At 34.5% G+C, this 15738-nt stretch overlaps 1 long non-coding RNA gene across 1 annotated transcript in view; it reads right to left on the reverse strand.

Annotated features, from left to right (window-relative positions):
• Positions 1-2275: 2275 nt before the first annotated feature.
• LOC127554092 (uncharacterized) overlaps positions 2276-15738 on the reverse strand; it is a 365548-nt gene continuing 352085 nt past the window's right edge. Inside the window, exon 3 of the long non-coding RNA XR_007951894.1 lies at positions 2276-6609. This is a non-coding gene — a long non-coding RNA (uncharacterized LOC127554092). The remainder of the gene's footprint in view (positions 6610-15738) is intronic.

The following is a 15738-nucleotide window of genomic DNA, read 5'->3' on the forward strand; positions in this document are numbered from 1 at the left end:
TTTTCTTTAAGAAAAAAAGAGTGACTTTCTCCTCTTTTATCTTTCCACACTTGCAATTCATCATTCATTAAGTTCCTAAAATGGAATTTGAACTATCTTATAAACTCTTATTTCTAAATTTCCAACTCCAAATTATGCTTTTCCACCAGAGTCTTAGACTCAACATGGATTTAACTTGAATCTCTTTTATTTTCTCCTAACCCTTCTCTTCTTTTTGAGTTTATTATTACTCACAGTGGCACTTCAGTCAACTTCAGGTTGAAAATTTAAATATTATCTGGGACTTTTTTCTCTTCCTAAACTCTTTTATCTATGATTTTATATATTTAATATAAATATTGGAAAACTTATTTTCAACTCTCCTTCTTTTTATATACCTCCAATCACAAAACATCTGAATTCTAATACATAATAATCCCTTAGATTATTAAAGTATCTTGACAACTTTTCTCATGTGTTCTCTCACTTCTCTAATCTATCTTTTATACCATTCCCAGAATCATTTCCTTAAACAGCTAAGATCATGTTTTACCCCAATTCTATCAGTTGTTCCCTATTATATGTAAGCCTCTTGAGGACAGGAACTTTCATTCTATTTTCCTTTATATCCCTAGCAAGCACAATTAGTGACTAACACATAGCAAAAGACTGATAAATGCATGCTGATTTAATAATTGATTGTCAAATAAAAGCTGACACTCAAAAGTCTTCTACAATCTTCTCTCAGCCTTATTGCACAAACTTCCCACTATTATTTAAGATAATTAAGTGGTATAGTGGATACAGTGCTAGGTCTTGATTCAGGAAAACCTGAGTTCAATTTTTGCCCCAGATATTAGATGGATAACATTGAGCAAGTCACTGACACTCTAGTAATAAATAATAATAGTTTGTATTTATAAACCTTGGTGGTTTACAAAGTACTTTTTAAATATGTCATTTTTAGTCTCAGGACAACTTTGGGATATAGCATCTATTTTTATCCCCTTTTAATAGAAGAGGAAATTGAAGTAGAGTGAGAATTGACTTGCTCAGTGTCACATAGCTAGTATGCATTCCAAGCTGAATTTGAACTCAAGTCTTCCTGACTCCATGTCCAGTACTTTCTATACCGTGTCTGAATAATAATAGCCCTTATTTCATAAGGTTATTCCAAGAATGAAAATCAGACAATAGAATTAAATCACTTTGTGAAACTTAAAACATTATATAAATGATAACTATTGTTATTATATACATATATATAGATAGATAGATATTTCCCACAAGTCTCTACCTCTGATTTTATTCATATTCTCCTTGATTATATAATAATCATTCTCTCTCCTTGTTTACTCTTGAATTTTGCCCTTTCTTTGAAGCCTATCTTAAATGAAATCTTTTCAAGGAATCTTTCCTTTATCTTCTTTTCTCACTAATCATTTTTCCCATTATATATTATATCATTTTGTTTCAACCTCTCGTATGCACCTATTTTTAATAGGTATCTGTTGTGAAAATGGAATGATTAACAATTTTACTAACGACCTTGATTTTCATGAGCTTCCTTAATGTCCAGTGAAGGCCAGACTGATCTGGGAATCAAAATCAGCCTAGTAGGAGGCAGACTGAGTATCCCTTGGGCACAACATAACTGAGATCATTTGCTGTGTTTGCTTGTTGAACCTGAAATTCCTTCTGATATGCCAGTAGTCACAGAGACGACTCAGACTAGCTCATGCTGACCCCCCAGTGAACTATGGGGTCCCTGTGGATGACCCACTTCCCTGTACCTAGAGGGTATCTTCTAATCTCTGAGAAACAGCTCAGCCCAGGAGACTAATGGCTGCATCTGATTAAGCCAGATGCAATTACCTGCTCCATTTCCCTAATGCCCACCTGACCTGTGTTTTTTGTCTTTATAATTTTTGCTGTCTAACCCTACCCTGAGCTCAGTTCCAACTGCAAATTCCTGTGGATATCTCCAGCTTGAGAAAAATAAACCATACATACAACTTAATTCTGGTTGTCACTCTTGGCTGAACTCTGAGGTTGACATTATGAATGTATCTATAACTTCTTTGAGAGGAAAGATTATTATTTCTTCTCTCATGTTGTACAATCTTAACCAAACTTTGCTGAAACAAACAAAATTTACTCATAATTTGTAAATTTCAAGATGGCATTAACAATGTTTTCATTGCATTATATCTCCCAGACACTTGGCATAATATATTTCATAATAAAGGTTTAATGAATTGAATATCAATTCATCTTGGTCATTTAATAATTTAATAATACTTTGTTTATTTTATAATTTAATAATTTTTAATCTAGAAACAATATAATAAAAACTGAGAACAGTGATTACTTTGGAACTGAAAAATCGAAGTTCAAAAAAGGGAGACTGCTTTCCTGAACAAGATACTCCATCTCTCTGGTCCAACCATTCTCATTGGCAGCCTCCATGTTTGGAATGCTTTCTCCTCTCTTCCAACTACTAATCTTCACTTCCCTTCTGTTGCAACTAAAATCCCATCTTCTATAGGAAGCCTTCCCCAATCCCTCTTAAATCTAGTGCTCTTGATCTTTTTGTTATTTCCTATTTAGTGGGTATATACCCTGCTTTGTATATTTTTTTGCATTTTTCTTTCTCCATTAGATTGTAAGCTCCTTGAGGGCTGGGACTATTTTTTTCCCTTTTTTGTTTCCCCTACACTTAGCATAGCACCTGGAACATAGCAGGTGTTTAATAAATGTTAATCAAATAAATGAATATCATAGTGACTATTTTCCTAAGAAAATATAGATTACTTTTGACTGCCCTGGCATTCTTCTTAACAATCTCCTGGGCTTGAGGTAACAATGTTGACATATAGACATTTGTTGTAGGGAAAGAAGAGAGGCCATAAATTACTGTTTGATTTTTCACACACAAAAACCCCCCACAGCAATAAAAACAACAGCTCCTTTCATTAATTGATTGGTGTAGTTTCTAGTGAGAAACTTATTTAAGTAATTAAATAGTTTGGATGTGAAATGCAGCACATCGGCAAAGACAGAAAGAAATTAAATCTGTTCCCTCTAAGAAAAATTAGAGTACAATATTTACCTGGAAACTCTTGACATAGAGTATAGACAAAATGAGATAACAATACTAGACAATCTAGTCCAAGAAAGCATGTTTACCTGAAATTATCTTCATAATTTGAACAGAAAGAGGTTGAGTTCTTCCAACTTCCCACAACTCACCCTTATGCCCTTATGTTATCCAATTAATTGCCTCATTTTCTATTTCCTGTTTCAAAGGTGGACAAAATCACAGTTTTCAGGGACAATTTATAATTCTAGTCTCCCTTTCCAATACAAAACTCTAGCTTGAACATTAAAAAAAAAAAGCACTGCTTGATTACTTGAGCAAACCAGCTGTTACAAAATTAGAGTTCAGATCCTCAAGTCAAAAAAAAATATTTTCCTGAGGAGGAAATATTAATGTTACAAAAAGTTGTCATTAGCAGAAGCAGAGATTCATATTAATCTACACACTAGTCTCCACTGTCAAAAGGCAAAAAGGCCCCCAGAGGAACCTCTTTCACTGGGGAATGAAATGACATTAGCTTTAATGATAATGATAAGGAGGCTGTGGAAAGTGCTCTGCCAATTCCCAATGTAATCCTGCTTGGGGGATGATTTTTTCCCCTTCTTCCCTGTTCTTATTTTGTTGTTGTTTTTAATAGGCATTCTCTCATTTCTCCAGGAATGTACAGCTAGAGGGAACTCATGATATAAGAGACATCCAATAGGAATCACCTTTCTTGATGAGTTTGCCCTAGGTCTACTACAGAAGGAAAGTATTGTAAATCCAAAAGTAAAAAGTAAGAAGAAGAATTTTTTTAAAGTTGAAACTGGAAATCAACACAGCTATGAATTAATAAATATTACACAAATAGCGTATAAAATGCTTATTTGGTGATCCACATTTAATTTTATTCTCTGCTTATTTAGTCAGTTGCCAAATTTCCCTCATTCTATCTATATAACATTTCTCATATCTGACCTCTTTTTCTACTTATACAGGTAAACCTTAGTTAATGCCCTCATCACTGTTTGCACAGTTGGTTGTAGTAGTCTCTCTTAATGGCCTCCTCAAAAATCTTCCTACTCAATGGCACATATGCTGTCAAACTGATTTTGCTAAGGATCGATCATATCATATAACTCCTACACTTAATACCAATTTCTAATTGCCTTTAGGATAAAATCTAAACTCCTTTAGTCCATCTTATCTTTCAATAATGGGATATAATTTCTCTTCTTGTATTCTTTGATTCAGCCAAAATATCCTTCTCTCCTCTTCCTGACACATATCATTCCTCTTTACCTTTTCAGCGCACATCTCACATGCCTGGAATATACTCCCTCTTTATCAGAGTATATCTTTTTCTCCAAACCCAGCAAAATACCATCATATACATAAAACTTTTTTTTGATCCTGAAAATTATTTCCCTTCCTCCCAAATTTCCTTGCATTTCACTACTTCAAGTGTTTATATTTGTTCTCATTATATTTATTTGATGTATAATATATGTTCTTGTCTCTTAAAATTTAAGCTATATGAAACCAATAGGGATGGTACTGGAGTTTTGGTCTTTGACTTTGCAGCCTCAACACTTAGCATAGATATAGACAGGTGCCTAATAAATGTTTGTTGACTGTTGCTGACTGTTTCTAGGGAGGGGAAAGCACTATACATTATTACTACAATGAAGAAGATAACATTCTTTACAGAGCAAAGGAAGAAGTCAAAGTTAGAAATTCCCTGGATACCAGAGAGAAGGTTACTGATTTCCTGTGGGACTGATTTCCCATTAGATTTTTTTAGGACAATTCCAGACTGTTGGTCTAGACTCCTCTTACTCTGTGTCTAATAACCTAGATAGCTATCCATCACTAAGATTGTACTTGGAGAGGAAAATTTCTACAGAATACACTGAGTCAGTTTTTGACTATAAATCAAATGAGAAATGTTAAACTTCCATGGTAAAAGCATATAGAAACAAGGCCAAGTCTCATTTCTTACTTCTGTGTTATAGTAGCAGATAAAAATAACAGATATTCACAGTAAAAATTAAAATATAAAAGCAAGGCCTTGTCTTTTTATTCAATAAGAGTTAGAAAAAAACTAATAGATTGAACTTAAATAAAAATTGAGTCAATTTACAGTAGGCCCAACTTGTCTGTATTCTTTACCTTAATTCCACCCCCTTCACTCCATGGAATTAGAAATCTACATAATGCACAGTAGTAAATTCATCTCACATTTTCCATACATAACAAAGCTCATTTTGACACACAACAGTAAATCATCTGGCAAGGCATTCAATGAACAATGGGGAAGAAATGAAATTTTCAGTTTGTAACAATGTACCACAATGAGTCAATTGCAACAATGACCTTCAAGTGAAACTTTGTCTGGGAAACAAGTATTTTACTGTAAGACTGTTCTACTGTATTTCATAATTAATAACTTCATACATGGATATCAATGATAGAATTCAAACAGTGAATCAGCGGCACTGGGGAAAATTCTCCAACAGGTGATCAGAGAGAGCCACTTGACTACTTCATATTATGCTAATTAGTGTAAATAAGGAGGTAGGTCACTCCTATAGGAAGGCAGAAGAGCTTGCACCAACTCACATAGTGCCTGTAGTTAGTTCCTTAGAGTAGCCTAGACTAGAACCTACTGTTTATGCCAATTGCTGGCAGGCTATGCAAGAAAACTTGCATAGAATTGTAGGAAAAGAAAGAGAAAATGAGAGAAAGAGAATTTTAGGGAAGATGACCAGATCAAACCAGAGGCTCTTACATGGATCTCATTGCCAATTTTCCAGTAGTGATTTTCCAAATTTTTAATATCTCACAGACATTTCTTTCCCTCTTTTTAAAACATTACTGTCATTCTTGCCAACTAAATCTACCTTCCACACTGCATGCTTAAAAAAATTAATTCTCTTCAATTCTCAAATTCAGGCCTCATCTAGCTGAGGTGAAGGGGATAATCTAGGAGCAAAGAAGCTGAGCAATTTTAAGCCTCCAGAAAACCAAAGAGCAAACAAATCACAACTCAACACTTCAGTATCTATCTATGAAGGGATCCAGAGATAATCTATAAGTTCCAGAAAATACAAACAGGTGCATTTCAATTTATGCCACCGATATTTGCTGGGAAAGTTCCATGCGACCTGTCCCCCATTCTCTCCCCATCATAAATCAAGTCATAAATGTGTTTGCTATTTCAAGAATTCCCAGAGTGAATCATTTTACAGTGTGAGTAAGCATCCTCCATTCATTTTTTTTGGGGGGGGAAATCTGGGTTTTCATATGTGAAATCAGTATAAAGTAAGGCACAGTTACTCAGTAAGCCTCAACACACATAATGAGGCTATTTGGTATCTTTGCATCTTAGAAAATGTTACAGTTGTTTAATTCTTCAGCGTAAAGACTCACAAACCAGGCACTTGGATGGAACAAGAATAGGTATGAATCTGTAGTATTTTCAGTCTGAGAATCCATGTGTCACATTGGCCAGCTGATTCATATTCGACCACAAAAGAAGCTTCACTTACCTAGAAAAATAAAACAGAGAGAAGAGAAGAGTGTTACTGGAATTCTTTGAAATTCAAAGGTACACTTCCATGCATTTCAGCAGCCTTCCATCTAAGAATCCTGTCAGATTCATGACAGGGTTAGGCAAGAAGTGACCTACTTTCTGGGAAGCCTTGTCTGTACATGGTCAGTGCATTGCTTGCTATAATTGGTTTGTGGTGCCATTTAGTAATGCCAAGATTATTCATTAAGAAAATCATGAATAAGCAGGTGTTCCCATTAAAGTATGATCTATTCATAAAAATAAAACAACAACTAATCCAGGACAACATTAACCACATTGCAAAACCAAGTAATTCAATTCATGGGGAAAATGTGTGGAGAGAAACATTTTTAATAATCACTGATGCAAATTAATAGAGAATAGGAAAAATCATCTGAAGCTTTGTAACAGAACAGACATTTGTATTTTTGTTGATTTATTATGTGGTGATACCCCATAGCCTAAAACTGTTTGGTGGTCAAATGAAATAAGTTATTCTACCAGTTTCTAAGGACCAGGAAACTAATTAGCATTTTAACTATCCATAACTTTTAATGATGAAAGAAAATAAATAAATAGACCAGAAGGCCAAGTGTAGTTTCAGCCCAAGAACTGAAAGTGATGAAAACCTTAATACAAAGCTTTTTTGATAAAGGTGGTCTAAGATTTGTTTAACCTTCAGGATCAATTGTATTGGTTCTAATAGCCTTCAAAATATAAAGGGGAGGGAGTGACTTTAATCAAATAGAGGAGAATGCATTTTCTTTGAAGTAAAAACTTTATTACCATCCTTAATGCATTTATTTTAGAGTCTAAACTTGTTAAAATACACAACTATGTAGTTCCTTTTTCTTCAATACTTTCAAAAAATAGCTAGCAAGCCTATTTTCTCCACCCATTAAGTTAGATTTAGTAATAGTGATAGCTAGCTTTTATGTAGCAGCTGCTATGTGCCAGCCACTGGGCTAAATACTTTAAAATATTATCTCATTTAATCCTCAAATCTTTGACATGTAGATGCTATTATTATCTCCATTTCTGTGGTTGAGAAAACTGAGGCAAACAAAGGGTAAATGATAAGGTTAAATGATTAAGTAGCTGATGTAGAATTTGAACTCAGGTTTCATGGATTAAAACCTAGGAACATAGGATCAATTGGTTTTTAATTTATTAATAAAATCTGAGCTTTTAAAATGACTGCAGAAAGCATCTCATTAAATCTCTATTCAAACCACCCATCTAACTTACAAAATTCACAGGAAAAGACTGTCATATACATTGAGAAGATCTTCAGTTATGAGAAATTACATGAGGCTTCAAGATGGACATGGGTTCTGTATTGCTTAAGCTTCCTCCTTTTAGGATTTGGACATTTAAAATTCCAATCAAACAAAAATCTTTGGACCATTTCCTGTGGCCTATGGGTAATCCAAACAGGCAGTTCAAGAGACATCATAAGAAGAGGGGGAGGTGATAACATTTTGCTTTCCTCCTCCTTTTTTCCCTTTCTCCTTCCTACTTCATTTCCTTCCTGACTTTCCTTTCTCCCTTCACTTCTCCATTTTATTGTCTCTTTCTCACCTCCTTACTCTTCTCTTCTTCTCCCTATCAGTTCCCTCTCTCCAAATCCTTCTCCTTCCAGTTATAAAAGCTTTTAAGAAGCTTTCCCTCTTTTACTTAGTCTCTCTCTCTTTAATATCCACTCCCACCCCAATATAGAATGTATTAACATTTGCCTCTTGAATAACTCCATCCAGATGTCCCATTAAGAGACATTTTAAGATAATTTATTTTATCTTTTCCTGAATCCACCCCTCATCCAAACTTTCCCATATCTTTTGACAATATAATTATTCTTTCAGTGACAATATTTCAATACAATTTTGGAGTCATCCTTGATATTCTTGGAACTTGGTAATCAGTTATTCCTCTTCTGAAAGCATTTTTATAGTTATCTATCACCTCTCAGTTAAAATTTTCACAGTGTGGCATTTATGAGTCTCCACAACTTAGTTCTCAACTGTTCTACTTGTTATTCCTTTTCATGCACGGAAACTGGCAAGTTAGCTCTTGATCATACAGAGCATATCACATTCACACATTATATATTCCATTACCTGCCTCAGTGTTTGCACAAGTTACCTGGGATGAACTTCCTCCTATCTTCTATCTCTTGGAATTATTTGAGAAATTCAGGTGCCATCTTTTTCCATCAGCTTTTCCTGATGTCTTCACTTACCCCCATAGAGTTATTAACTATTTCTTTATCACTTATTCTTAGAAATCTTGTATTATTTCTACATACTTTGTATTAATTTATCTTTGTTGCTTTGTGCCCTTTCCCCAGGAGAATGTTTGCTTTTTAGGTGAAGGGAATCATTTTTTAATTTTTTTTTATTCTTGTATCTCCAATATCAGAGCCTTACACATAATAAATCATCATTGTATTCATTTGTACCTATTTTCAAGCAGTCTGGTAAAAGAGACAGTTAGTCCTTGTGCTATTTCTAACTTCTAACACATACTGAATGCCTTTTCTAAACCAAAAATGGTTAGAAGTCTTGAGATTTAAAAGTACTAGTGAACCTAATCCCTTCCCCATTAACCCAATGTACATGGTATTATTGTGTGTGTGTGTGTGTGTGTGTGTGTGTGTACAGGCACTTTTAGGGACAATTCTTCTGTGACTAGTGCATTGACAGGAAAATGTTGGTTATTTTTGAATTTGAGTATTTGAGCTTCGTGTGATAGCTCCAAAGGAGGGTAGGCAATGAGAGGGAAGGAGCCCACAGAAAAATCAATCTAGAGGAATACATTCAAATGCAAAATGATCAACTTTTTACTTTCTCTCCTTTTGTCCAGTAGTTGCTTGAAACAGCCCCCATTTCCACCAAATAACTATGGCTTCATAAAGGGTTAAAGTGATGTTTTGCTGGTAGATGGATAGCTAGAGGATCTAGAAAACTGGGAGTGTGAAGTTATTCCCTCCCACACTCCTAAAGCCTATCGTAAAATCAGCTAAGAATTAAGAAATATTAGTTCTGATTTGAATACTGCTATTATTTAACCATTATGGATTTTATTTCTATAATAAAAATTAAAATTTCCACTCTGCCTACTTTGTCTCTTAACAACAGCTATTGTAAATACTATTTATCATTTTAATCATTTGAGAGATGAGTAGTTTACACCCCAAAATCAGATATAACCTTTTTCTTTCACAAGTATTTAGTTATACTAATCAGCCTTCTTCACACCGACTATTTTGGCTTTGGCTCACTGCAGGGTGCTTGGGGGATTTCTGTAGGACAGCTTTCCCCAGAACCTGTAATAATTTGATACTTATATTTGCTGTCACTCACAAAGTGAGAAAAAAGATCACATGACTCTGTTTCTTGTATATCCCCAAACACCTTGTTCTAAAAGTGTTCTTTGATTATCCAGAACAATTTTTCTACACTTCCATTGTCTGTCATGCTCTCTTCTGGGATTTCAGAAAAAGGAATATTTCATAACTGTGGTATTAGCAAAACTATTAATTGATACAAAATGGAATTTTACTGGGAATAAAAAAAGTCATTTGGAAATGAAATAAAGTATTTGTAGAACCATTTGTCTTGGAGCAAGTTAACAGGAGACTACCTTGACAACTTGCTTATCCTCTACATCAGCACATCTGATTAGACTTACATATAACAGCGTAGAGATCTATGTATATACCTAGATCTTTTCCTAGTTTGCTTTAAATGACATTCACGTGAAAGACCTACTGGAATAATTTCTCTTTTTGATTAAGGTCAACAGTTCCTTTACTATTTCATTGTCTCTTATGAATGGCATCATTAAAGTCTTATTATCTCAGATCCTAGAATTCTTGTGCTTTGCATCATTGAGATATGGAGACTATGTATATCAATTCCTGTTTCCTATGCTTTGGATCAGTGGGCAACTTGATGCCGCTAATCCATTTCTTTTGTTTCTTTCTCTTTCCTCTCCTGCACACTTAGATTCCCTTCCTGTAAGGGACCATATCCTAAACCCAGAATATATTCAAGGCCCACAATACTCAAAAAGGTGCTTCTCCCTTCAACATCCATTTTAGTCAGAGTCTTAGCCATGTTAGTTCTATTCTCTTCACATATTTTTAATCAGGTTGTCAGACTTCAGTTCTTAACTACATCAAGAAGAAAATATCAATATTAGCAAATATTGATAAATTTGGAAATTGCATGTGATTGAAGGAAATCTGGGTGTCTGATTTCCTTGCCAATCTTTAAGTAAGCTGGAATCTCTCCTCACTGATCTGAAATTCTAACATGCAATCACTGAACACCGGCGATCAATCCTTTCTCTTGCATGCAAACCTTGTAATTTAGTAATAACTACTCAACCACCATTGACCTGCTAATTAATCCATGGATTTTTTTTTGTTGTTGTTGTTGTGCCTTTAATCATTACCCCGATATCTGAGTCACTTTCAAGCTACTTATTCTCTGCTGATCTTAACCAACTAAATGGTACCACAGTTCCATAGTAATAAAACACTGAAATATATTGACTCCCTGCCAACTTGTACTCTCTCTCCCTCTCTCTTCCTCTCTCTTTTTGTGTGTTAGCTGAGTGCTGGGATGTGGGAAGAATACAAAAAAGGGATTCTAGCTGCTATTAAATAAGCATTTTGTGTCACAGGTGAGAGAGAAAGAAATGATTCGTTGCTAGGGCCAAGAAACAAGTTAGTGGCGCACCCCATTACCTATTCTCTGTCAGCTGAGGATTTTGCAGCTCTCCTGACTGCCCATCAGTTATTTCAAATCAGCCTGAAAATAACTGATTGGGATCTTATTCCCATAGTCCCTCCCCAGAGAAATACATCACTGGTTCTCATCTTCTATCACCAAGCAACAAGATGAAATACTCCCCCCCCCCCCTTAACTGGATGTGTTTCTATATGGTGATTCACATAATGTCTTCTGGAAATTTTGCAAAGGCAAAGACTCTATGGCAAAATTCTATCTTAGGATGTATGAGGAGTATCATTGTATTGTGTGTATAGGTGAAAAAGAGGGCCAAACCTGTCTCTTATTTGTGGAGATGAAGAAATCTCTTATGGCTAGCTCATGGAATCATTTTGTACAAAACTGTGTTTTCATACTCATGAGCGCTTTACCACAGATATTTGACTCATCAAGCATGAATGGCCAATATTTACCCTTTCGCTTCACCATTTTATATAAGAATCCATAAATTTGTTTCAATATATAAAAATGAAATTCTGTTAGTAAATTGTATAATTAGTACTAATAAATGGTATAATAATACCTCATATAACTTCTTGCATTTATTGAAGCACACTTTCAAATGGGAGAGAAAATCAGAGGTGACACAATACATTAGAAGAAGCACTAAGCTGGAAATTAAAAAAAAAATGTTCTAGTAAAAATTCTGCCATTAATTGCCTCTGTGAATCATAAGCACTTATGTCACCTCTCAGTTTTTCCACCTGGAAAATGGAGAAATAGTTGTTTTCATCCTATTATCTCCCCATTAGAATGAGAGATATATGAGGCAAAACTGTAGTTTTGACTTTTTTTTTTTTCACTATTCTTCAGGATTTTGCACGGTACCTGGCATAAGTATTCAATACACGCTTGTTGATTGATCAGTGACAAATTGTCACATTGCTCCTTTCTTCCTTAAAAATCTGTTTGATAGACTTCTAAATGATTAAATATCTAGTAGTGACCAGATGTATAGTCGACCCTTTTTAATGTTTTGAAATCAAGTTATATTAATCCCCTAATAACCATAACAAAGAGGGAAGAGTTAGATATGTCTTATAATATCCACATATGTGTTTTTTTCCAAACTGTTCATCATTTCAGTTCAAAGATGTCCCTATTGTTCACCTATAACACTTTATGAAAAGCAGAAGAAAGTTGTATCTATAACTTCAAAATGACAATTTATTTTGATAAAAAAAATAGTATTATTTGCTTGACATGGCAAAAAGGAAAGAACACTCTTCTGGCCAAAAAAGAATTAGAAAATATTATGAAATGCAAAGTGGATAATTTTGATTATATTATATTAAAAAAGGTTTTCCACAAACAAAATCAATGCAGCCAAGATTAGAAGGGAAGTAGAAAACTAGGGGAAAATTTACAACTAGTGTTTCTGATAAAGGTCTCATTTCTAAAATATATAAAGAATTGACTCAAGTTTATAAGAATATAAGCCATTCCCCAACTGACAAATGGTCAAAGGATATGAATAAACAATTTTCAGATGAATAAATTAAAGCTATCTTTAGTAATATGAAAAAATCTTCTAAATCATTAATGATTAGAAAAGTGCAAATTAAGGCAACACTGAGATACCATTTCAAACCTCTCAGATTGACTAAGATGACAGGGGAAAAAAATAATAATAAATGTTGGAGGGGAAGTGAAAAAATTGGGACACTGATACATTGTTGTTGGAGTAGTGAAATGATCCAACCATGGGACAGCTAGGTAGAATAGATAGAGCACCAGCCCTGAAGTCAGGAGGACCTGAATTCAATCTGGTCTCAGACACTTAGCACTTCTTAGTTATGTGATCCTGGACAAGTCACTTAACCCCAATTGCAACAACAACAACAACAACAACAACAACAACAACAACAGCAACAACAGCAACAGCAGCAACAGCAGCAACAGCAGCAGCAGCAGCAAAAAATGATCCAACTATTCTGGAGAACAATTTGGAACTATGCCCAAAGGACTATCAAACTGTGTATATCCTTTGATTCAACAATGTCTCTACTTGGTCTGTATCTGGAAGAGATCATAAAAGGGAAAAGGACCTGCATTTGAAAAAAAAAAGTTTGTAGCAACCCTTTTTGTAATGGCAAGGAACTGAAAATAGTGTGTATGCTCCTTCATTGGGAAATGGCTAAATAAGATATGAATATATAAAAATAATGGAATATTATTGTTCTATAAAAAATGATGAGCAGGATTATTTCAGAAAAGCCTGGAAATACTTACATATTTCTGTATGTACTAATGACTGAGTGAAAGTGAGCAGAACCAAGAGAATATTGTACACAGTAACAACAACGATTATATGATGATCAACTCTAATATATATTGGGGGTTATGTCCCTAACTCCCAAGTGGAACAGGCCTTATGTGACCAGTATTGCCTGTCCACTTGAATAGGGAAGACTGTGAGTAATGAGGGATGAGAGAAAAGATGGTGTGAGACTCTGCTTTATTAAAAAAACTGCAAGTCCTTTTATCTTCTCAGTGTCTGCTTCTACTTCCTACATCATACATAAGCACATTCTAATCTATAGTAGATACATGATTCTCTACAGGAAGCTATACGTAGATATACTGTGCATTTCTTTCCTAATAAGGATATTCAAGATATTCCCCTCCAAGGTCCAATACGCTTCTCCTGGGAACTGCCACTTGCTTCTTTTGTTGGGACCCCTTCCTCCCAAAACCATCTTGTTCACTCTTACAAAGCTACCCTCAGATTACCTGAGCCGTGCTTTGCGTGATGTCCAAGGCTAGCAGGGGGTTGGCAAGTCCTCTTACAGATATATACTTGGCTCTTCTGAGCAATGAGTGATTCAAGAAAATTCCAATAGACTTGGGATGGAAAATGCCATGGGCATATAGAAAGAGAACTATGGAGACTGAAGGTGGATTAGGGTATAATATTTTCACCTTTTGCTTTTGTTGTTTGTTTGCTTATTGTTTTTTTCCTTTCTCCTATTTTTTCCCTTTTTTTGCAAAATGATGAATATGGACATACATTTAGGAGAATTGCATGTTTACCTTATATAAGTTTGCTTGCTGTGTGGGAAAGTCAGGTGGGTAGAGAGGGAGAAAAATTTGGAACACAATGTTTTACAAAGGTGAATGTTGAAAACAGTCTTGCATGTATTCAGAAAACTAATATACTACTACAATTTTTTTTAAAAATGAAAAGAATGGATGGAGAAATGGATAAATGGATAAAATTAAATATCTTTAAAAAATTAAAAATACCTGATGGAAAAAAAGGATGTGAACTTAAATCCTGGAATTGGACAATCGCTTAAGCTCCTTAGACATCATTCTCTTAATCTATCAAAGGAGGAATTTTTAAATTGATAACAATCAAAGTTCTTTCAAAATATGAATTTTTATTTCCATAATTGCCAAAATTTCAAAAGCTCACCTTTCTTCCAAAGATGGTCTGTAAAGCCTAGGTCTGTGAGTCTATTAATACTAAGAAAGTATGAAGATTTAACTTCATAAGAATTAACAAAACTTTTTTATAATTTCTCTGAAGGCAATTTCCTTAAATTAATCTTATTTTAACAATACATTTATTCCTGTTCATATCTCTCCCCTACTCATCAAACCATCCCTTTTAAACAAAGCCTAAAAAAGAAAAGAGAAAAGGATAGTTAAATTAAATCAACTAGCAAATGAATAAATGGATGAATAATCATTTCAGAGCCTACTATGTGACAAATACAAAAGAGAGACTTTAGTCCTCTAATACTGATATTATAACAGGGGTAGAAAGTTCATATAGAGAAAAAATAGTTAGAAAAAGGGGTTTTGGTGTAGGAGTCATAGGAAATTTATGGGATCCAGAAGTCAATTCATTATCAAAACAATGCTAGTGGCGATTGTAGTGTGCATTTGATTACTTTTTCTAGAGCAAACGGTGATAGATATAAAGACATGATGGTTAGGTAGATGACAAAATGATTAGGCAGGTTTTTGTTCTCCTTTTGATTGGTTAGAAGAGTTATAAATTAGGATTTGTCGGTCGCTCAATATGGTATCCCTCAATATATGAACTATTCTATAATTATAATCCTCTACAACTATAAAGAGGAGATAAAATGGAGTTTCTGATTTCATTGATGTACTGAATGCCTGAGTAAGGAATAGCTCTCTACCAATGCAAATGAGCATATGTTCTGCAGTCTATAATCTTAGAACATTGTCTAGAGCATTGGAATGTCAAATAACTCCCCTAGTAACATACTGCAGCTATGTGTCAGAGACAATACTCAAAACCATGTCATCTTCTGTTGGAGGCCTACAAGAGTCAA

This window comes from Antechinus flavipes, chromosome 3 (assembly GCF_016432865.1).
Source record: "Antechinus flavipes isolate AdamAnt ecotype Samford, QLD, Australia chromosome 3, AdamAnt_v2, whole genome shotgun sequence".
Lineage (NCBI taxonomy): Eukaryota > Metazoa > Chordata > Mammalia > Dasyuromorphia > Dasyuridae > Antechinus > Antechinus flavipes.